The following is a 23880-nucleotide window of genomic DNA, read 5'->3' on the forward strand; positions in this document are numbered from 1 at the left end:
CACATTCTATGGCTAAAATGTTATTAAACCTTTTATGTGTTATCCAAATGCCTCTGTGAATGGATGGGTCTCATTAACATTATAACAGTTAGCTGCCCACAGTTTTGAACTTTATGCAACTTTGGAATGTGACATGTGTGAGGCTCACATGTTGCACACACATGTGCATGCACAGTCACACGTGTGCACATGCACACACACCACACCCACCCTTCTCTCTCTCTCTCTCTCTCTCTCTCTCTCTCTCTCTCTCTCTCTCTCTCTCTCTCTCTCTCTCTCTCTCTATGTGTGTGTGTTTATGCCAGGAAAGAGGTTTGCCACCTTTTTCAGAGAAGGAAAACCTGCTCCTGTTTTCCACACATCATCATCCAAACTCCTCTCAGACCAGAAGACACCACCATGGTAAGTTAGACAGGGGAACAGAGCCCTGTGTTACCTCCCTACATGCAGTGCTGTTACCCAACTTTAAGATACTGTGACAAATTGACCAGCAGTATTGCTGCCTGTAGTTCCTCCCATGGCAGTTAAAATGTAACCTCTAGAGGACTGGTCGCATGACTGACCACATGACTGACCACATGACTGCAGTACCAGAACAGGAGATATACCTGTAGGAAGGATGGTAGGCCTTCCTATCTAATGACCTCATCCATAGTTACGTTTGTGGATAAAAGTGCTTTGTCGTTTACTCGTAGAATGTATCCTAGTAGGTTAGAGTTCAAGATATCATTAACCTAGAACACTGATTACTAGTTACTGACTTTAAGGAGTGTTCAGTTTTTATGCTTAGTCAGAATTTTATGACAACTTCAGCTTATGCTGCCATTAAAACTTATGCTGTATGTTATATTGAGTTTAGTTTAGGCCATATACATAACTGATTATCTACATATTGAAATATTTCATGAATTGAGCACTAAACCATTCGGAATGTCCTGTCTTTTCACTTTGTTCTGCCCGTGGATCCAAGCTGGCATCAGCTCAGCTCTGAGCTAATTCAGCAGGTTTAATTTGATCAATCGATGCAATTGGATGAGTTACGAATGCAGCTCATTGAATTAAAGAAACAAAGTAACCTCATACAGGGTATAATTTGAGTGACTAAACTACTGATACAGATGGTTTGCTATTGGCATAATACTGAATAAATGAAAGATCACAAGATTCTGCGTTGGCCTAGGACTGCACCACTGTAAGTAAATGTGTGTGTGTGTGTGTGTGTGTGTGTGTGTGTGTGTGTGTGTGTGTGTGTGTGTGTGTGTGTTAGAGAGACTGAAACATCTGTGATCCCAGGGGCTCTTACAGCCAGTATAATTGTGCTCATTAAGAGAGGAAGTGGAACCACTGTTCCTAGACCAGTGGGTGTGTGCATGCGTTAGTCTGAGTGCGCATGTGCTTATGTCCGCATGCGTGTGTAAGGCACATTGATTACTTGGGCAGTGGGAGCTTCTCCTTACGTCCCCTCCTGGGTTGCTGTGGGAGACGGGTAAGCAGGCCAGATGAACCGTCGTGGGGAATAAGCCTTCAAGACAATCTGATTTGAGTGTCTGCCCGGCTTGCGACGGAGACATCGACCCCCACCAAGCAGTTGACTCAGGGGGCCCTCTCAGTGGTCAGCCCAGCACTGAAGCATTTAATGGTCTCCCACCCTAAGCAAGAGAGCATTACTTGTCTCTAGCAGGGAGGAGTGTTGTGGTGGACAGATGTATCCATTCCATGCTCTGCAGACCATGCTAACTGGATTTGTGCCCTTCTTGGTACTTACATGTGTAAGTTCTGTGGTCTGTGCTGGCTGGAGGTTGAGCTCGGGTGGGGAACAGTTGTTCTCATCCTGATGTGATGGGTTGATGTGTTTTCTCAATGGCCAGTACACTAGGCAAATTCCATCTACCCCAGCTACCTGAGTCCTGTTTGTACCAGATGTACCAGTGAGGACATTTTCTCTCCTTTTGTCTCTGGTATGTCCGGATTTTAAAGCAACTGGGCATTTTCAGACCTCAGAGTAAACGCTGTGGTTTAGGGCCATTTGCGGCATGAGTGTTGAGAATTCGCAGTCTCAGGGGTTGTTGTCACCTAGATCTCCCGTTGACAACATGAAGCTGTGGAATTAACCCCTCACTCTGGGGAAGGGGAGAGTGATTCTGGCAAATCAGCAAAGACATGAAAAGGCAGGATTTCCTGCCCTCTATCCTGGCACATGGTGCGTGTAATCGATCAGTTTGGCTCTCCTCAATTCCACGGTGAAGTTCTGTGGTATCCAGATGTTCGTGCAGCACCCATAACAACTTGCACGTCTCCCCAATAAGGCCCAGTGTAGAGTAGATGTAATAAAGAAAGCCTCCAAACCAAACAGAGAGGAAATGACCCCGAAGTAAGAGAATGGGAATGGTACATTAAGTGTGGAGTGAGTAATTATCCCATAACTGGGATATAATTACCACTGAAATGGTTCAAGATGTGAAAGATGTGAGTTAGTGGGTCTTTTGTAGATGTTTTCTTGTGGAGGGTTTCTCTCTCTCTCCCTCTCTCTCTCTCTCTCTCTGTGTTATTTTGTGTATGTGTGAGGGTGGGGGGGTATGTGTGAACATGTGTATGTGTGTGTGTGAGCGCGCTCATGTGTGTTACTTGCTCTCTCCACATGACATGTCTAACAGGGTGCAGTCTGCTTTACTGCCCCCAGGTGGCAAGTCTCACTAGGTGGGGAGACTCTCTCTACCCCTTTGTCCAGGTCTCACTAGGTGGGGAGACTCTCTCTACCCCTCTGTCCAGGTCTCACTAGGTGGGGAGACTCTCTCTCTACCCCTTTGTCCAGGTCTCACTAGGTGGGGAGACTCTCTCTCTACCCCTTTGTCCAGGTCTCACTAGGTGGGGAGACTCTCTCTACCCCTCTGTCCAGGTCTCACTAGGTGGGGAGACTCTCTCTCTACCCCTCTGTCCAGGTCTCACTAGATGGGGAGACTCTCTCTCTACCCCTCTGTCCAGGTCTCACTAGATGGGGAGACTCTCTCTCTACCCCTCTGTCCAGGTCTCACTAGATGGGGAGACTCTCTCTACCCCTCTATCCAGGTCTCACTAGATGGGGAGACTCTCTCTCCAGCTCTCTGTCCAGCTCTGTTTCTTTGCCACCTATTTTCTCTGTAGCAGTGTGGGATGCCAGATTTCACTCTCACTATCCCTGTCTCTCGAGGTTTCATGTCTATCTGCTTTAATACAGTAAGACTCCACTCAGGTTGCCAAACCTCAGTAGTATCCTCAGAGTGTGACTCCATAACAGTGTAGGTGTCTATAGGGTCTGGGTCCCTGACCAGTGCAGGTTTCCAGATCCCTGTGAACTCCTCACTGCGTGAAGTTTTGGCAGCACTCTTGTGCCCAGCTGGACTGGATTAATTACCTCCAGATGACATCAGCAGGAACAGCAGATGCCTTTTGGACATGCTGGAGCATTTGTTACACACAGACACACGCACATACACAAAGCAAAACACACATGCACAGACACACACACGCGCGCACACACACAAACCAACACACACACAGACACACACACACACACACACACAACACACACACACACAGACAAACCGACACACACACACACACAGACAAACCGACACACACACACACACACAGACAAACCGACACACACACACACACACACAGACAAACCGACACACACACAGCCACCCACACACACACACACAGACAAACTGACACACACAGACACACACAGACACGCACACACACTCACAAACTGACACACACACTCACACAGCCACCCTCCCTACACACACACAACTGCTTCACTGTTCCAATTCACCTAATTGTACTGAAAGCCAATTTAATATTATTACATTTTTTTAAGTTTTTTTTTTTTTTTGTGTGTGTGTGTTGTTTCTATGTATTTTTTGTTACCGTACTATTTATTTACTTTGTACAATCAGTTGAGTCATTTTTTATTGGCAGGGCTGAAAATGTACTGAACCGGTGTACACAAAGGATATGAGATCAGCGTGTCTCTCTGAGCTAACACTAAATGACTAGCGCAGTTGTACAGTTAATGTCAAACAGGTGGCAGCTACATGCAACAGCTAAAAGAACATAAACATACAATACTGCAAGCATGTAAAGGTTATAGTACAGCAAATGTAAAATGTTATAGATATGAATAGAAAAAAGCTAACAGTCATAATAGACTGCAGAATGCCAAAGAAGGTCTGTTTATTGTACGGTTTGTACAGAAGGTTAACAGTACGTGTTAATGTCTAATTGTGTATAAGCCATTATAGCAAGCATGATCACAGACAGCTCATGGGTAATATGGGGCTGATGTGAGGTTTTCTGCTGTAGTGTAGTAACTGCTGCAAGCTTCATAACTGCTCTTCAGTTTAATTTCTGTGTGTCTGCGTTTGTCCATTATTATAAATATCCTCTCTTTTATATATATTTATATATATATATATATATATATATATATATATAAAGAGAGAGAGGGGATAGAGGTTCTTCATGAAAGTATTTAAATCTCTCTCTCTCTCTCTCTCTCTCTCTCTCTCTCTCTCATTCATATATATATATATATATACACCATCCACCATAGACATGGATGAGAAAAAAATGTGAGGAAATGATATTTCTAATCAGGATTCTCCACTATGGGCTGCTTTATGAAAGGTACAGTCCAGAGGGCTGATAATGGCTTATACAGAATTCCATTAAAGAAAGAATCTCACATCCTCTTCTTCTCATCCTCTCATACCCTCCCTTATACTCTCACCTTCCCCACCTCCCACCCAGGACGCCAACCCACCAGGACAGACCCTCTCTCTCTCTCTCCTATTGTGTTTGTCTCTTTCCATTTCTTTTATATTTCTCTGCATTTATAGATTTCTCAACAACTCTCTCTTTTCTCTTAGGTGAGCACTCCGAGGTTGCCAAAAGAAGCGTTTTGCATGAATGGGCCCTCTATCCCTGTAGACACAGCTGATCACCTTAAATGCACGAATAAGTGCATTTTACATACCACTGCACCACAAGCACGAACCCAGTTCCCCAATGTGATCTTGCCTTTTTTTATGGGACACCATAACGTACGCTCGTGCGTTTTCTCAGACATGGATGAGGTTGCAGAGCAGGATATGGGTCATAAACCTCGCGATAAATCAAATAAAGGAGGTTCAGGTGATAACAGACGTTACTTTTATTGACGTAATGCAAACGGATGAAAATAACTACCAGAGCGAATGACTTCAAAACGTCACCCTTTGAGAATACTCCACTATTTAACTCACTCGGGTTCAAGCTTGCTTTGTCTTATATTTTGTACGAGACAATCCCCTCTTGTCAGAATTAAAGTCTTAATTAAATACATAATTAAGTCATTGTAATCTGAATAAATTTCTAAATGCACGTCCTTTTAGCATCTCCTCACGTTAACCGCCTTAATGGACATTTAAATTACTATTGACCTTTTTGTTTTAAATGGACCTTCTTTTCACTCTCTGCCGCTTTTAAAAGCGCGCGTGTCTCTCTGATCAACTCATTAAAACATTAAGCGAAGTATCGATCTAGGCACGCGCGGAACCATGGGCACCTCGAAAGGCCAGCCTGCCGTGCGTGCGCTTGTAATTCCACGATCGAACCCTCACGCGGTCTCGGCGCTATCCGCGGTGTGTTTACCGGATCCGTTCACGGAATTCTTATCATTTTTATATTTGCAGGCGTGTCGCGTTGCGTGCGCTGTGCAGATGGTAACCTCGTGTCGATCCCTCACAAATAAAGCGGGCGGTAATGGCCCGTATTGACGGACCGAGGCTCTCTGGTGGAAAGCGAGGTGTCGAATGGACCGCCTTTTATTGGACTGATGTTGTCAGCTCTCAGCCCCCTGAGGTCAGCGGGACAATAATAGCTTCAAGGCTGTCCTTCAGACAGAGCACACTAGGAGGTCCACTAAATGTAACCTGGGGGGAAAAGAAAAGGCTTTGAGATCCATACTCATCTGAGAGAGCTGATCTTGGAGGTCTCTACAGATTAAGTGCCTGTAGCTGGAAAAAAAAATCAGATGTTATTCTTAGTATTTTGGTACACAAACCCATGACATTCTTAACTGCAGCTTTACTCGTAGATTTAAAACACAGCTCAGAGACCAGCTGAAGCAGAGAAAAAACAATTATGCTGCTGGTTAGGTCTAACCGGGACCGGACCACTTTTGATCTGGTCCAAGTGGTCTGACCTTCCATTACCTGAAAGTTACAGGCCAAATTGTGATGTTGTTGTGACACAGGAACCTGGACGGGGCTCTACCCTTGCTAGCAGGAGAGAATACTGACAGCAAAATTGTGTGCGCACTCAAAATGGCCTCCGTCCATTTTTAGTGTAGGCAAAGTATGGTGATGTCACCGTGCCACTGCCCTGCATTACATGTGACCACAGTGGTCAACGTGACATCTGGACATATCACTATTGCACTCTGGAGTAGAGTGTTATTCCGGGCATCACTCAGGGATTGGGAAAAGGCTGCCAGACTGTGCCGCATTCCAGCAAGTGTTCTTTTTTTTTCTTTTTTTTTTTTTGAGTGACAGCTGGTTATTACATGATTCACTGCAGGAGAATAACAAACGTTTGGAAATGACTTTTCTTCTCCCATAAAGGGAGGAAATCTGAGGCCAGAATCCAGCGACATTGTTGTCTAGACATTGAAGTTACACCCAGTATTGAATTCTGACACATTTAATCAGAATTCATCAGGCACTAAACTATTGCAATCCAGTCAACCTCATCTTGAAAAAAACAAACAACCCCCCCCCCCCCCAAAAAAAATAAATAAAACTAGGGGTTTGCATTAAGTTTTCACCTGTTATGATTTTAATGCCTAATTGTTGTATTATTAAACATTTGAACCACCTAATTAGTATTAATTAGTATTTAATGTAGTGGAAATATGACAAATTTTGTAAGCGTTGTGACCCTTTCAGCACTACATGCTTGAGTAAGAACCAGGAAGACGTTGAGAGCACTCTCTGTTAAACAAACACATAGAGCTGGATAATCTATTATCACACTGAACTTTTGCTTTTCCAATTTTCCATGCAAGTTGACCTACAATGTCAGCAGATTTTAGCCACGGTACCAGCATGGTTAGATCAGTTCTAGCATGCGAGCAACGTGACAAAAGGTCTGAAAGTGTCTGTCATTTGTTTTTGATCACCATTGTTCCTGACGTTCCCTGAAACGTGTGGGAGGAATACGAAAGGGCTGTCACTCGCATACAAGGCGTATGATTGCATCCTTGCCCAAAAGGAAAATGCTTATATTAATTGTTAAAATAAAGAAACATTTACTTATTTTATTACAAAGTTGGACACTAACCAAAAATATATTATTTGTTATAACAAAGTGGGATGCTCGTGTAGAATGCTTTGAATAAGCATCTGCAACTTTTCTGCAGATTCCAACATAAAAGACCCCCTGTGTGCGGTAATCTCAGTTTGTGCACTAAAAGTGCAGAGGTGAATTTCTTAGGCTTTTAGCAGGGATGCAATTCCAAGCCAAAATCCCTACTGCAGAAACTTGCCCTAAAGCAGCGCCCAGCTGGTGCATGAGAAAGCAATTTTATTATTTTTTTATCATGAACAGAACAAAAGTTAACACTGAGAGACAGTGACAGTCCACAGCATTCAACAGCAGTGTGCACCCACAACTGTGACCACCCTTGTCCTGCACTTGGGTGGGAAAATTGGTTTGTTTGGTTTTTTCAGGGGTTTTTTTTTTTGGTCACTGTGACATATGCACATCTGACTTCCTCCAAGTGAGCCCCACTGTGCAGATGCGCATGTGCTTGTAATGTTCAAATTAATCTGAGGTGACTGCTGAACCACAGAGATAAACAGCAACAGAAATAGCTGCGTGTGGGAAACTCCCTCTTCCTTTTTTGAAACAGAATTGCTTCTCAGTGCATGTTGACAGCATATTTAAAATGATACCTTTGCACTTCCTCATGTACACTTGCCTTTTTCATGTTATTACAGGCAAATCAGATAAGCAGCGATCCAAGGACATTAGCCTTAGAGCAGCAATGGCCAAGGTAATGGAGTCCTGCCTACGGTTTTGGGGAAAGGTGCAGATTGCAAATGCAAAATTGTCATTTAGTTCTGGAGTTAATGACTAAAGATTTAGGTGAGCATGCAGACCTACTACTGAGTTTGGTACTGTCTCTCCTGCATGGTGCATTTGTTCACTTAGACTGGCTCACCAAAGGCTCTGAAGCTGCATGTCACTCTGGTACTGTCACTCTTCAGACTAGGATATGTAATGGAATTATGGTGTTAGTAGGCTTTGTCCTTTAAAGACATTGCAGGTTTTCAAACAACCTTAAAGACCTCTGGGGTGTTTGTTGTTCTCGAAGATGCTTTTAAAACAATGGGAAGGTCTGTTGAACCCCCAAAGAAGTAAATATTTGTTAACGTCTTTGTGAGACGGTTTTTCTCAGCATTTATCTGAAACCTTAAAATACAGTATACCAATGAGAAAAATAGTAATGTAGACTACCAAGGAAACAAACAATAACACATGACTTTTTTCCACTAAGAGACTGGGTGAGTTTAAAGGTCTGTTACTCATTGTTCTTTGTTCTGCCAGATCCACAGAGCAGAGGAGTCAGGAGGCACTTGGGGTGGAGGGGGGTTGATATCCCCAGATTGCTCCTAAAATGAACCATTAGCAGCTGAAACCCCTTTTGGTCTGACAGTGAAGCATCCTCAAAAACTACCGCCATTACCCTGCCACACTGTGCCCAGTCATTATGTGCTCTGAGAGGATACCTGTGTTGATGTGTGTCTGTGTGTGTCTGTGTGTGTCTGTGTGTGTCTGTGTGTGTGTGTGTGTGTGTGTGTGTGTGTTTATGTTTGTTATGTGTGTGTTTGTCAGGGCATACATCTGATATAGGGCTGTGCATGTGTGTGTGCATGCACACACTGTGTATCTTGCAATAGTTCTGTTGCATTTTATTTGTAAGGACCAAATGTTTCTATGATGAAACAGTGCTAAAACAACTTTCATTTTGAAGGCTAAGGTTAGGGTTAATGTAAGCCTAATACTATTAAAGCTTGTATTAAAATTGTATGCTGGAAAATACCCTTTGTGTTTAATGTGTAAAAGCAATACAATTGTCTGTGTCTGTGTGCGTGTGTGTGCGTGTGTCAGTGTCCGTGTGCATGTGCGCGTGTGTGTGTTTCATTAGCACCTCGTCTGCCCCCAGCCGGCCGCTGCTGCAGTAATTGATAATTAAAGAGCAATAACACAGCAGTCAATGCAATCTCTCTACAGGAGCTTCTCTCTCTCTCTCTCTCTCTCTCTCTCTCTCTCTCTCTCTCTCTCTCTCTCTCTCTCTCTCTCTCTCTCTCTCTCTCACACACACACACACACACACACAAGCCGCTGAAAGCACACAGTCATACACAAACGTTCGCATATTACTTCGATATACAGTCATGCACACATACACATATGCATACGCAAGGACACAGACTCAAGCCTTGTTTTTGTTGGGGGGTGGGGCAAGCCTGATGTGTTAATGAAACGGATCTTACACCAGACAAAAGAAGAGCCACCAGCCCCCCCCCCCCCCCCCCCCCCCCCCCCCACACACACACACAAAATCCCTATGGCATATACTAGGAGAATCTGTTTAGGCATTTCCATACACACTCTTTTTTGAAACATTTTCACATTAAGCTTTCCTATTTTTTTAACACCCGCATAGCAATTGTGTAATAGACGCTGCAATGTTCTCTTGAAATTGCTATTACGAGACCGCACGTACATTTGTCTAACGCGCCTTTAATTTTTCATCAATACAAATATGATTGTACAAATAAAATGTTTGTTATTATTTTTGAAATAATCTGTCCTCGGCTAACATGTTAGTGAACATATGTTAATAATCACGATGTATAACAAGTGCACTGATATTTCATACACTCGCGTTTACGGGACGCCTGAGACAGTGCACGAGCCGGAGACGTATGAAAAACGTGACTGCTTCCAGATGAAAGGCTGCCAGCTGCGCGCCAGCGCGAGTCTACGCACGAGCGCTTCGTCACATGCCCTGCCAACCTGACTTGGCACGGAGCTGGACAGAGCGGGCAAGGCCGCATACAAAGCTTTTGATTTTCAAATTAGCCCACCTTACTTATCCTTAATCAACATCAGCCATTTTTAAGTTAACAGTGATACACTATTTACAACATTTTTAGATGAGTGGAAAATGGAAGATGTTTCAGATGGGCACGTGGAAAATCTCGATTGCCTACTTGTTTTGGTAACGTTTTTCAATGGTCGTTGCACGAATTTAGTATTTTTTTAGTGTCATTTTTGAGCAGTACGGCGCCGTTTGACTAACAATGCGCAGTAGAGCGCGTCACGGCGGGTTAATAATAACTCCAGCGCGCCGGAGCTTGATGACGCGCGCCACTGCGTCCACGTGAGCTAACAGGTAAACAAGCGGACGCGCTTTAACGAAGGCGAAGAGGCGCACGTGGCCAAGCAGGTGCGTCACGCGCCGGAATCCGAACACCGCGTGGTTGACTCCCCTTTTAGCAATAAAACAAGTGAGAGCGCAAGAGGTAGGTGTGTTGCGTAACAGCACAGTGCGGCTCGATGTTTCTGTCGTCCAATGACTAACGACGCAGTTTTACCTTATTGGTGGAAAACTGGTCGTTTACTTTAGCAAAATAAGGACCTTAAATATGTTTAAATGCTTCTTTTTAATTACTCAGATTCTGATTTAGTTGATCTTTTCTCACACGATGTTACATCTTTAACCTTATTAAACAAAACACCGTGTTCAGGAATAGAAATGCACTAAGGTAAAGAAAAGCTCGACAACACCAGGTGAAATGAGAGCTTGTTTATGCACTAGTATACGTCACAGGCTCAGCGTTTCGGTGCGTCACGAACTGTCACGTCACATCAAAATTCGGTCCAATTTCTTCAAATAAAGTATCATACTTTTCGGTTCTGATGCTGCTGGACGCAAGAGCTGACTTGTGGGGCGTACCTGGTCCCTCCCCGTTCCTCACGCATATCAGCTGTATCCTACACTGCCCTGCGCACTGTCTCTCTCTTGCAAACATTTGGCCCGCTGCATTACCACTGTTCTAGGGGGCAGGATTCGCCATACCGTGCCATGCACGTTAGCTCGTTACTGTGTGACAGCAGCACAAGAAATCTAATGTTTTTTTTCACACTGGAGGGATTTTTTTTCCGGCGTTGGTTATTTTTGTAACATGACTGCTTCGACTTTTCGCGTCACTTCGCTCTTCAGGTTTCGTGATAGCGGGGAAATGACTGCACTACAGTGCCATGTTATCACTGTTATCCATCTGTATGTGGCTGATACAATCACACGATGTAGCTAGTGCCTAACACTGCAAACCTGAACACACAAAAGTGGCCTATGGAATTGCGCCGACGATTTAAGTTTAATTCTTTAATTAATTCTTTAATTCTTCAGTGTGAAAGCAAACGACTATGAGTTTGGTCACGGATGGGAAGCCTGGCTTGCCACATCTTCCTCATTCTCTGAAGTAATATAAACAATCACTTGGCTCGGTAGCTCATTGGCTAGCTTGCTGTAAAAAAAAAAAAAATTTTTATATATATATATATATATATATATATATATATATATATATAGATATAGATATAGATATATATATAGATATAGATATAGATATTTATTTTTATTTTTTATTTTTTTTTACACACTTATTTGATGTGAGAGCTATCAAATCTAGGTAACTATACACTCAACCTATGTGATTACAGGAAGAACTTAGAAAACCTGAAATTAGCAGTTAACCTGGCCTGTAACAGGACTGGGGTCTGTGAAGATGTTGCCATCCTCCCTAGGTCCTCCTCACTGAAGCTGCACTGATCTTCAAACGAAACGTGCTGCATTTGTGCACCACTTTTTGTGACGTCCTGGGGTATTGTTCTAGTGCACTGGATATCCTGCACTGTATTTTTGGAGACCACTACGAGATGGCAGAGCCTCAAAGTAGTGCACTATGTTGTGTACACACAGTTTAGGACACAGCTATCGACTACCACATGATCTGGGTCAGGTGTTCCGTCCCAGGACAGTGTAGCAGCTGTAATCATGATTCATTGCATGTGTCTATCTGGTTTAAGAACTGCTACAGCAAAGGTTTTGTAATAGTACCAAATCCTTATGTATCTTATGAACATTTCCTAAATTCCCTGTTATTACATTTCTGAGCTCGCCCTGGAGCAAGTGGAGTGTGCTTTTAAGTGTGCCTAGGTGTCGCTTTGACGGGTAAAATCTGACAGCTCACTCAGATCTTGGCAGTTGGCTTTAGAATATTCATAGACAGAAAAAACAACCCAAACAAAACAATGTTAATGAAAGGGAATATTCTAGAGGCTTCTTAAGAATCTCACACAAAGATACAGACAGCACAGCAGCACACACAAACTCTGCAGGATGTGTGTGTGTGTGTGTGTGTGTGTGTGTGTGTGTGTGTGTGTGTGTGTGTGTGTGTGTGATGGGCTTAAGAAGAGATTTGAGATTCTGAAATTGCTAATGGTTGTCCTTCTCCCTTGTATCTGAGGCCTGTCTTGCCTGTCTAATGATTAGAGTGGAGATGTTGTAGAAGCTACTCCTGGATCATGGTGTGCCCTGAACTCACTTTCACTGTCTCCCCAGTGTGGCGAGGACCCCTACCCGCTTTGACATGCGAGCTGTGCACAGCACTTATTCCACTGACCCGAGCAAAGCGCCGAGTCCGTTCGGCCGCCCTGATGGGCAGCACCATGGTTTCCGTGGCTCCTTTCCCGATTGGTGGCGGTCCGGGCCACATTCCCAGACCCTTTCCCAGCCCCCGGGAGCTGCAGAAACATTGCAGGATTGAAGGCTTTGCCAAGACAGCCGCTGCGGATGGCAGAGCGGAGATAACTAGGGCGGCACAGCCCCAAAGCAGGAATGCTGAGAACGAAGAGGGGCGAGTTTATTGTGTACCTTCTACCTCAGGCAGTCCTCTGGGCCGCCCGCAGGTTTCTGCCTTAATCCACCCAGGGAGTTTTTTTTGTGCCACTGTCGCCTCTGACTTGCTCATTACAGACCTGGACCTTGTAAAGCGACTTTGTGGTGACATGCATTGTAAAAAGTGGCGTATAAATAAACTTGACTTTGACTTCAGCTTTGATCTGCTCCAGCTACCAACACACCTCAAGCCAGTAGTGGTTTCCTTGTTGCCTTACTCTGGCATGCTGGCAGCAGCTCTGGCCAGCAGTGTGAGGATTTCATGTGCGTGGCTCCTGTCCCACTGCTCTAAACACTGACAGAAAGCGCGTCGCGTTGTGCCGTGTTTGGTCGGGCTGTGCTGTGCTGTGTATGTGTGTGGTAAACTAGCCCTTGTCAAAACCAAAACTCCTGCAGTGTTGAATTAGTTGCATTCAGAGTTCACATGACAATGTAGCATTGTGCATGTGCGCGCGTGTGTGTGTGTGTGTGCGCGTGCGTGTGTGTGCGTGTGCGTGTGTGTGTGTGTGTGTGTGCGCGCGCGCGCGTGTGTGTGTGTGTGTGTGTGAGAGAGAGTTGTTTTTTCACTGTAAATGACAGCGCAGGCCATCAGCAGAGACGCGTATGTGTTGCTGTTTTTCAGGCTGTGTTGTTTTCTCCAGGGCTGTGTGACACATCCACATGGAAACAGCGAGGAAATGCAGACTGCAGGTGTGTGAACGGAACCAGCAGAGCAGCTGTTTACAGTTTACTACCCAAGCCTCTCCCTATCTCCACCTCTCCTGCTCTCGCTCTCCAGCTCTTTCTGTGTGTGTGTGTGTGTGTGTGTGTGTGTGTGTGTGTGTGTGTGTGTGAAAGAGAGAGAGAGCTCTGTGCAGCACTAACTCAACTGTGAAAAAAGACAAAGGAAAAAAGCTCTCACTCCCTCTGACAGGTTTCAGGAAATCACATTTAAAGACCAGCAGGTCTTTGCACAGGGGCTACAGGAATCTTCCAATTTACTATCTCTCTCTCTCTCTCTCTCTCTCTCTCTCTCTCTCTCTCTCTCCCTCTCTCTCTCTCTCTCTCTCTCCTCCCTCTCTCTCTCCCTCTCTCTCTCTCTCTCTCTCTCTCTCTCTCTCTCTCTCTCTCTCTCTCTCTCTCTCTCCTCTCTCTCTCTCTCTCTCTCTCTCCTCTCTCTATCTCTCTCTCCCCCTATCTCTCTCTCTCTCTCTCTCTCTCTCTCTCTATCTCTCTCTCTCCCTCTCTCTATCTCTCTCTCCCTCTCTCTCTCTCTCTCTCTCTCCCTCTCTCTCTCTCTCTCTCTCTCTCTCTCTATCTCTCTCTCCCTCTCTCTCTCTCTCTCTCTCTCTCTCTCTCTCTCCTCTTACAGTCCCCTCACTTCTCTCCTTCTCTTTTCCTTTGTTAACATTATCTTTTAAAAAGATAGATGTAATAACCTATTCACTTTCGCTTAACCCTGTCATCAGGAAGACAGGTAGCCAATTACTTACAGAATGACTTTTTCTTTTTATTATGACCAAGCTGTAATTATATTTAGATATATTTAGTCTTCAGATATATTCTTCTATCTCAGAAAGAAGATAAAAGAATACATAAGATGCTAAACAAAAGTCATTTGTCTTGAGGGGATTTTCTTTCTAACCCTTCAAATCCATTTCTTTTTCCAACAAACACCAACATTCTCCAGCAAGATCTGCCATTCTAATCTGGGCGGTTGGCAGCAGAATACTGCAGAACACAAATGACGAGTTAAAAAGATAAGCATGAATGAGAGTGAACCGGAGCTGTTCACACACAAGCTGTTCACATACAAACTGTTCAGCAAAGTGGCCTTGATGGCATTTGTTAGTACGGTGAGGCAGGAGTTTTACTGTTCAGTGACTGGGTTTTTGAGAACCCCACGACACGGGCATCCTAAGCTCAGCCCAGCGAGGGAAAAACACTCCGTATTACAGAATGATTATTTGGAATTAAATAAACATACAAAAAATAAATAAAAAATTAGGCTCAATTGTGATGAATTTTGAGATTTGACTGAATGCGCTGAATGGTTTCCTACAGAATTACAATCTAATCCAATTGTTATGAGGTCTGAGAGTTACACCATCAGCTGGAACAGGCTACATGGTGGTTGACTTAGCTTTTCCATGACCAAATCTGGATACGATAAGAATCTGTGAAGCGAGCTGATTTTGGTTTGGTGAGTATGTCTGTAGGTAAAAGGATCAAGGGGTTGTGTGTGTGTAAGGCATGGTGTTTATCCCTGTTTGTGTGTGTGTGTCTGTGTGTGTGTATTAGAGTGAGAAAGGTGGAGTGTTTATCTGTGTGTGTCTGGAGGCCGAACACGACTGTAATTCCCTTAATATGAGAGGCTCGGTCACGCCAGCATTGTCACTGTAGACAGATTGCTTGGCATGAGTGCAAGACAGTCATCAGAATCCCAGAACACCAACAATCTCACACACTGGCATCATTTACTTCTGCACACACATAAACACATGCATACAGGCAGTCAATCTCTTAATAAAAGTACACACACACACACACACACACACACACAGTATCTTGTTCACTCTGCACATGCGCAGAAATAAGTTGTGTGTGTGTGTGTGTGTGTATGTGTGTGTGTGTGTGTGTGTGAGAGAGAAAGAGACTGGGGGAGGGATGTAGGGGATTCTGCAGTCTGGTGTCTTCCTCCATTCACCACCCACCCATTTCTCTCTCTCTCTCTCTCTCTCTCTCTCTCTCTCTCGCTCTCTCTCTCCCTCCCCCTCTGCGCTGGGACAGATTTTCTTTGTTTTCTTATTGAATCGCTGGTACTAAACTGGCACGTGCTCATTCTTTTTGTCTCTTCGTTTTTAGTGAGGGGAACATGGGAGGTGGGGTGCAGAAGAGATTTAAAGCCATGACATCTCACACACACACACACACACACACACACAATGGCATTGCTGCTGACAGCTACAAAACAGTTCTGCTGTCGAGCGCGGCCTTTGTTCAAGGAGGGTGGCTGCTCTTGTCATTCTCAATTCCTGTTCCTCTTTTGCTCTCTGTCTGTGTTTTTCTCTCTCTCTCCGAATTATTCCTTTTATTTATTGTTTATTGTTCTGCTTTGTGCAGGCTTGTAGGTTATCTTTCTCACCCTGCATCTCTCTCTCTCTCTCTCTCTGCATCTCTCAATCTGTGTCTCTCTCCCAAACACACACACACACACACACACACACACACACACATACACGAAGGAAATAATCTATCCTATTAAGTTCTCGTCACAGTCGCATTCAGAGGGGGAGTTATGAACCTCCAATTCTTCAGTCAAGGCTGACACTCACTTATTACACTTCACTCGTTTTCCCACTATCCGTCCATCTCTCCATCCCTCCGTTTCAGAGGGTTGGTGTGTAATGTGCAGTGGCAGACAGAGTGTTCACCAGGGAGCTCCCCAAACGGAAATTAGCCATTTCATATCCATGCTGAGTGACAGCTGTGTCTCCCAGAGCTCTGCACACACACACACACACACACACACACACACACACACACACACACACACACACATTCCCCTGGGAGAATAAATCTGCAATCAACTAGGCCTAAAAATAGTTCAGTCTCTCACTCCATCAAACCCCTCTCTCTCTCTCTCTCTCTCTCTCTCTCTCTCTCCCCCCCTTTTTCCCTCCCACTCTCTCTCTCTCTCGCCCTTTCTCTCTCCCACTCTCTCTCTCTCTGTCTCTTTCTTTCTTTTTATATCTTTTTCTTCACTGAAGGTTAAACCAAATTGCATGTTAATTTCATCTGCCTGTTGCACTGCTGATGGCTGGGTGACAGATGGGCACATGCAGACCGGCTATTGTTCCTTTACGGATGCTTAATGATATAATCTAACGTACTGGGCCTGATTACTAATGTTGTAATTTGCTGTGTGTCTAGCTGTGTTTCATGCCTTTCTCATGGTCAGTTACAAGCTGAAGGACATCTGAAAAGCAAAAGGCCTCAGTCCAACATAAACATGGTGGACTTTTTCAGATTCGGATTTGCCTGCGATGGATTATTTTAATCGGAACACAAAACCTGAAGCTCTCTTTACCCAGCCGGCTCTCTCCGGTCACATTCCGCGGCATCCACAGGGCACTGACGGTCCAGCTGAGTTTTGACGCTTTTAGGCGAGACCTATGTTTTGTTAGTTCCAAAGTGGTCAACTGGGAGAAATTTAGTCACAGGTATACGTAGCTGTATTGTTCACTAACAACTGCCAATCGTTTAATAATGCTAGAAATTATAACACAGGAAAGAGCCACTGGCTCCCTGGTGCGTAAGGCGACATGCCGCGCATGCAGCCACATTGGACAAGGAGAGGCTCACCACGGAACTGCTGCTCAGATCTGCTGTCCATTAGAGCTGACTGCTGTTCCTCTGACACCTCATCGTCCAGAAAACGTGCCAACAGGAAGATGCTTGGACAAGCTGAGACATGTCAGCACTCTGCGTGTTTGTTCGTTCGTTTGTTTAGGATTTTTTTTCATTCCATTTCCCCGTAAAATACAAATGTCCTGCTGGATATAAAGGCGAGAGAAGTTTTTCTGCTTCTCAGAGAAATAACTTTTCTAAACCTTTCACTTTATGTTACATTTCCCCAGTTATAATGTAACTATATCAGAGATAAGACAGTTGACTCTTACACTACAAAGTAATGGTACAGTTACGCGGTAACAGTGGAGATATATTGCGTTACCCACTTATCCCCCCGTACCCACCTATCCAGCTCTTTATTTATTCATTTACTTATTTAACTGTTTATTTGTTTAGAAACGCTGTCAACAGATTCTGACTATTAAAATAGAAGTGTTCAGTTTCTGAAATGCTGCCCTGCCTGTTCCTATCCGCTGTGCTTAATTAGGGGCTGTTGTTTGGGTCTGGGGCGTGGCAATGTCCACCGTGGAGCGGTCACGCTCACAGGAGTCGTCAGGGTCATGGCCACACCTCCCACTGCAGTGTGGCCTCTCTCCAGTGATTGGGTTATAATGAATCAGCTGAAAGAGTCTTAGTGAACAGGAATGGATAATGCACTGGCATGGCTGGAGGAACAATCTAATTTGGTCATTAGAGAGAGAGAGAGAGAGTGTGCGTGTGTGTGTGTGTGTGTGTGTGTGTGTGTGCGTGTGTGCGTGTGCAGGAGAGTGAGCAAAAAAAGAGGGAGAGAGGAAAAGAGACCAATAAAGAGAGCGAGAGGGATGCTGGGATATCGGTAGTGTACTGGCGGGCTCCTGACCTTCTCATGCCTTAATAGCCTCCTCTTGGGATAAAGGTCATTTTATTATGTTATTGAAATGTGTGTGTGTGTGTGTGTGTCTGTGTGTGTGTGTGTGTGTGTGTGTGTGTGCGTGAGTGAGTGAGTGTGTGTTCTACTCTTTTTTAAAAGCTGAAGCAGATTATATTGTGCAGATATTGCACAGCTACTAAGATCAGTTTTTCAAAGAAATGTTGAATATATACATTTTTGTATATTTGAGAAATAAATGTTTAAAATATTACATGGCAATAAAGAGAAAAATATCATATGGTAATAAAGAGATATCCATATTTAAAAACAACTGATCATAGAAACACTCCACTCTACAATATTCCACACACAGACACACACACAAACACACACACACAGTGTGAATGCTGCATGGTGTTAATGGATGATTTAGTGGGTTAGCTGTGTTGCATTTCTACTGCACTTGAAATGTCGTCTGCACGTTGAGTTTCCAGCCTACACATTGAGGCGTTAATGGAGGAGAGAGAGAGAGAGAGAAGGAAAGAAGGAGAACTGCACAAATGAAGAGAAGAATGTCGAGTTCCACCACAGACGCATTAGAAGCATCTTCCCTCTCTCCCTCTGTCTCTCTCAACCATCCCTCCATCACACTCTCTCTATTTGCTCATCCATCACTATCGTCTCCCTCTCTCGCCTCTCCGTCTACCCCCACCTCACCAGTTTAATCCCCCACCCTTTTTTCTCCACTTCATGCCCTTGCTCTCTCTCTCTCTCTCTCTCGCTCTCTCTCTCTCTTGCTCTCTCTATCTATCTCCACCTTCTTGCGCTCTCTCACTCTTCACTCTTCCTGACCAGACATCGTTTTTTTACGACGTGTTAAGAAAACAAGCCAAACAGGCGATGGGGTTTTAACATATATGTCGCTCGCACACGTGTCTGTTTACACATGCGTGGGTGGGACATTGTTTGGGGCATTGACAATTAAGTATCTCAAGATGCAGAAACAAATAAAGGTGGCCGTCTGTCCTTGTCTCCGCCCCCCTGAAGTGAGCTTGTCCAATCATAATCACCAAAGCTCTCACTAGGCACTTTTTTTTCTCCCCAGCAACCCGCATAAGTTTAGAGAAAAAGCCAGCACTGCCCAGCAGAAATGTGCCCTGCCTTTCCTCCATTCGTCCTGCAAGGCTAACATGACCTGGCTCACTGTGAAACGGAGTTTTGTGTAACAGCCCTCTGGAGGTCCCCAGCACTGCACTGTTCGGTGTTTTCTCTACTCTAGCACGCCTGATTCAGCACCCAGGGCCCTCGGGAATGAGCCAGTGAACTGAATCAGCTGTGTTTGTTGTGGTCCTTCAAAGCCCAGCTCTGCGGTCTGACCCAGCGTGAATGGCTTTTCCATGCTGGACAGTGATAGGCAGGTTAATGTGCAGCCACACCCGCCGCATCTCTCGGGCCTCTGTAGGGTCCAGGGAAAAGAGCCGCATGCCGAACTGAAGATGCCGTGTGGCTTTTAGCCCTGCGACTTTGCCTCTGCTGATAACAACACCAAATCTGAATCACGCGAGAGTGAACCCGAATGAAGAGCCATGATCCACGATTTATTAAAGGCCTTAAGAATGACTTTGAGACAATGGTGCAAATCGTAGCTAGTCAGAGGTACTCAGTTAACCAGTTTTATCAGTGAAAATCTCACATGACTCATAAAAGGAACAAAAGCTCTTTTGTGCGTGTCCGTGTGTGTGTGTGAGAGAGAGAGAGACTGGAAGCTGGATCGCTTGATGTCACAGGGTACTGTTTTTTTTTCCTACGTGGCATTTAGTGGACTCGCGCCCCGCGCTCACCATGTGATTTATGTGGTCTGGGCAGGTGCTGCCTGGCAGGCAGGGCAGGTCAGCAGCAGCACGTAATGGCAGGTATGTAGGTGGAGGTGAGAAACTGATTACAGCATCATCCCTCTGTCTGATCATTTCATTTCATACTTCTACTTCATCCTTCTGCTCTATCACCCACCGCCATCCAGACATTCATCAGTCTTCTCCACCCACCTACTCCCCGCACCCCCCCGCCTACTGACTCTCCCTTCGTCTCCATCTCTCTCTCCTTCTCTCCCCTTTGCTATTTCTTTTTTTTTTTTTTCATTATTAGAGTTGAGATACATTTTTGTCGTTGCAACATTTTTCTGTACGGCATCATGATTTGGGATATATTAAAAACATTAGTGACACTTCCTGTTTCATTAAAGATCGGTCTGCAGTTATAGTCATTAAAGCAGAAAAACAAACTCCCCCAGAAGCCTTGGTAAAATGTCCACATGCCTGAGATTGAGCAGGCAGCTTGAATCTGGAACATCCCATCGTGCTGAGTACTCTCTTCATGTCTGAAAAATCAAGGCATTCACATGCTCATTTGCATAGTGTAGTCTTTTGTGATATCAGTCATTTGCATACTGTAGTCTTTTGTGATATCAGTCATTTGGAGGCCGGTATTGTGATAAAGATTGACAAATGATATATCTTGTCTCCCTACATCAGACTGTGATATTGACGTATACTGACTTAAAGGTATGACAAAAAAAACCTTAATACTCCCATCTTCAGTTTCTTTATTCGTCTCTGTTCCCTGTCTCTCTCTCTCCCTCTCCCTCTCTTTTTATCTCTTACCCTCGCTCTCTCTCTCTCTCTCTCTCCCTCTCTCCCCAGATGCTGGTTAGTGCTCATTAACCCTGTCATGTAGGCTGCAGGATTTAAACGTTTTCAGTTTTGTATCTCCACACCTGCTCCACCCTGCTCTTCTCTTCGTCGGGGCCATGGGGCTTCGGCTGCTTCCGCGTCTGCTGCCTGCATCCGTGGACGCCAACTCCAGGCTTTGCTGGTGCGCCATGCGGTTTTGTTTGGATCATCTTTTGGTTTCTTTCCGCCCCGGTTAGCCTTGTCGACGGTTGTTTGCCGACGGTGTTCTGTACGTAGTATATGTGCTCAGAGTATGTTCGATATAACACCACCACACACTGACCCTCTGCACAGCATTATGAGTTTAAAGGACAAAGTAGTGTGAAAGTCCTGTTAGTACAACAACAAAGTACTTGGTATAAATGTGTACACAAATATAGTATATAAAAACATTTGCATTTATGGCATTTAGAAAAATGACTTTTAAAGAAGTGTGAAATAAATAGGTTGTAAATAGGTTAGAGTCCAAAACTACCCTTAACCTGTTTTTAGGGGGCATTTTTCAGGTGTGCCATGTGGTTATGTTTGTATGGTCATTTGGGTTTTTTTCATCCTGGTTAATCTGAGAGTCAGTGCTGAAACCTAGACTGAGAGCTATGCACTACAATTCCATAAAAAATGTTACAATTACTAGATCTCTTCTTTAAAAAACAAACAAACAAGACAGTTCAAGTGCAAATATAAAATTTTCGTATAAGTGCTTGCTAGGATTTAAGGCATTTCAGAGTAGAGTATTCAGTCAGCATTTAAAGACAGCAAAGGACTCTGAAGAAGTTCACTCGACCAATCATGTTCCAGGACCAAGAATAGTTCTGATGCTTGACTTCTATGAATCTTGGTAGGATGGTGGGTCAACTCAACCTGAGCTTGAAGTTCAAAGGGTTCCATGTACAGATCAGGTTTTGGCCATTGCCATCAAGTAGGTTAAGTTTTGTAGGCACGCTATAATAATAACAATAACAACAACAACAACAACAACAATAATAATAATAATAATAACAATAATAATACTTATTATTATTTATTGGTATTGTGATTGCTGTTGCTGTTGTTCATTTTATTTTTATTTTTGTTCTTGTAATTACAGAGTTTTCTGGTCTCACTAAGATTTAAACACAAGCCCAATGTGATGCTGAAGATTTCTGGTTCTTCAGAAAATTAATTTCAATGAATGGGAAAAAATCAGTGTCCCTATCTCCATGGTTTCCTATGGCTTCTCCGTGGTCTTGTGTCTGTTTTGCTTTACTTCCTTGTTGTGGTTCTGTTCCTTAGTTTCGTTTTCTCCGTCCCTCATGAGTTGCACCTGTGTCTTGTTTAGTGCTCATTAGACTGTGCATTTAATCCCTGTGTTTGCATTGTCTTCTGGCTGGTCATTGTAACCCAGGCCTTGTTTGTTGTTCCTAGCCGAGTTTGTGTCTTCTCTGTCTTATCATTGTTTGTGTTTTTGTTATAGCTTGCTCCTTTTTTGTCATTGTGAGTTTAGTTAATCTTGAATTCCTGGACTCTACGTGTTTGCTCTATGACCCTGGACTGTTATACTGATTACGGTTCTGGATTTGGCCCTAATAAAACTTGCTCTTCTCAACGTATGCGTACGCCTACTAACCACTAATCGTTACATTCTGTGACAGGCCAGGCAGAATCAGACGCTCACAGATATCAAACAGGAGGGTTATTAGTGTTCAACTCAGCGGTAGCTGAATAAACCAGTAAACCAAAACCAAGGGGGATAAGGGGGGATCCAAATCATAGAGATTGAACCAGAAGAGCAATCCAAAAAACAGGCAATAAATCCAAAAACAGGGGCAGGCAAAAATCAACAACGAGGAATACAAAATCAGGGTACGGTACACAGGAAGGTAATAAAAACAACACTCGGTATGCTTGGAGAATCTAAAGGCAATACTTCGCAATGTCTGAGAGCTCCAGAAAGGCTTAAATACAAAATCCTCTGAACACAGGTGACAACGATCTGATTGAACGTCTCTGATTGACTGTTGTTGGCCAGGTGACGAACAGGCTGCTGGGTAGTGTAGTGTGGTATGGGATCGGGCGGTATGACACACTAGGACTTTGGTATCTGAAGGTTTTTAAAAAATAATTGTGGTTAAGAAGCAACAATTAAACTACCTTATGAAATTTTTATTCTACAGTTCAGCACACATTCTGTTTAATCCTACAGTCCACCACACATTCTGTTTAATCCTACAGTCCACCACACATTCTGTTTAATCCTACAGTTCAGCACACATTCTGTTTAATCCTACAGTCCAGCACACATTCTGGCTAATCCTACAGTCCAGCACACATTCTGTTTCTTGTTCAGCCTCTTACACTGTATGCTCTTTCCCAACACTCTGGAGTTGTGCTTTGAGAATTGTCCCATGCATTTGTGCACATGCTGCATGTTTTGGGCTGTGTGTGTGTGTGTGTGTGTGTGTGTGTGTGTGTATGAAAGAGTAGGCAGTCAGAGGGCTCTCTCTCTCTCACACACACACACACACACACACACACACACACACACACACACACACACACACACACACACACGTTTACCCAGATCACAAGTTTCCTGCATTCCGATGACGATTCTGAAGAATGCCCAGACAATCACCAGCCAGGCACACGTTCATCATCACCAGACTATTAAGTGCACTTGCTACTCATTGACTCTACCTGTTTATACCTGCCATTACCAGACACTCTTTGTGAAGTATTGCCACTTGTATTGTCAGTGCATACCAAGCTTTTGTATTGTCCGTACATACCAAGCATTATATCTGATTGTCTTGCTGTAGTTCTGAACCTTTTCTGATTGCTTACCTTTGTTTTTTGCCTTTCCCTTTTGG

The 23880-nt window shown here is 44.1% G+C and overlaps 3 long non-coding RNA genes across 3 annotated transcripts in view; 1 reads left to right on the forward strand and 2 right to left on the reverse strand.

Moving 5' to 3' along the window:
* Window positions 1–278: 278 nt before the first annotated feature.
* LOC118242254 (uncharacterized) lies at window positions 279–9323 on the forward strand. Its single transcript, XR_004776710.2, has 3 exons — window positions 279–402; window positions 8025–8080; window positions 8635–9323. It is a non-coding gene; the product is annotated as an uncharacterized LOC118242254 (long non-coding RNA).
* On the reverse strand, window positions 5174–6371 carry LOC145653727 (uncharacterized). The gene is made up of 2 exons (XR_014119896.1): window positions 6240–6371; window positions 5174–6041 (listed from the first exon to the last, which is right to left on the reverse strand). It is a non-coding gene; the product is annotated as an uncharacterized LOC145653727 (long non-coding RNA).
* A 10868-nt stretch (window positions 9324–20191) lies between the features above and the next one.
* LOC145653728 (uncharacterized) overlaps window positions 20192–23880 on the reverse strand; it is a 9626-nt gene continuing 5937 nt past the window's right edge. Inside the window, exons 2-4 of the long non-coding RNA XR_014119897.1 lie at window positions 23855–23880; window positions 21076–21258; window positions 20192–20679 (exon numbers count right to left, since the gene is read on the reverse strand). The exon at window positions 23855–23880 is cut by the window's right edge and continues 474 nt beyond it. This is a non-coding gene — a long non-coding RNA (uncharacterized LOC145653728). The remainder of the gene's footprint in view (window positions 20680–21075; window positions 21259–23854) is intronic.

This window comes from Electrophorus electricus, chromosome 3 (genome assembly GCF_041902795.1).
Source record: "Electrophorus electricus isolate QZ-2024a chromosome 3, ASM4190279v1, whole genome shotgun sequence".
Taxonomy (NCBI): Eukaryota; Metazoa; Chordata; class Actinopteri; order Gymnotiformes; family Gymnotidae; genus Electrophorus; species Electrophorus electricus.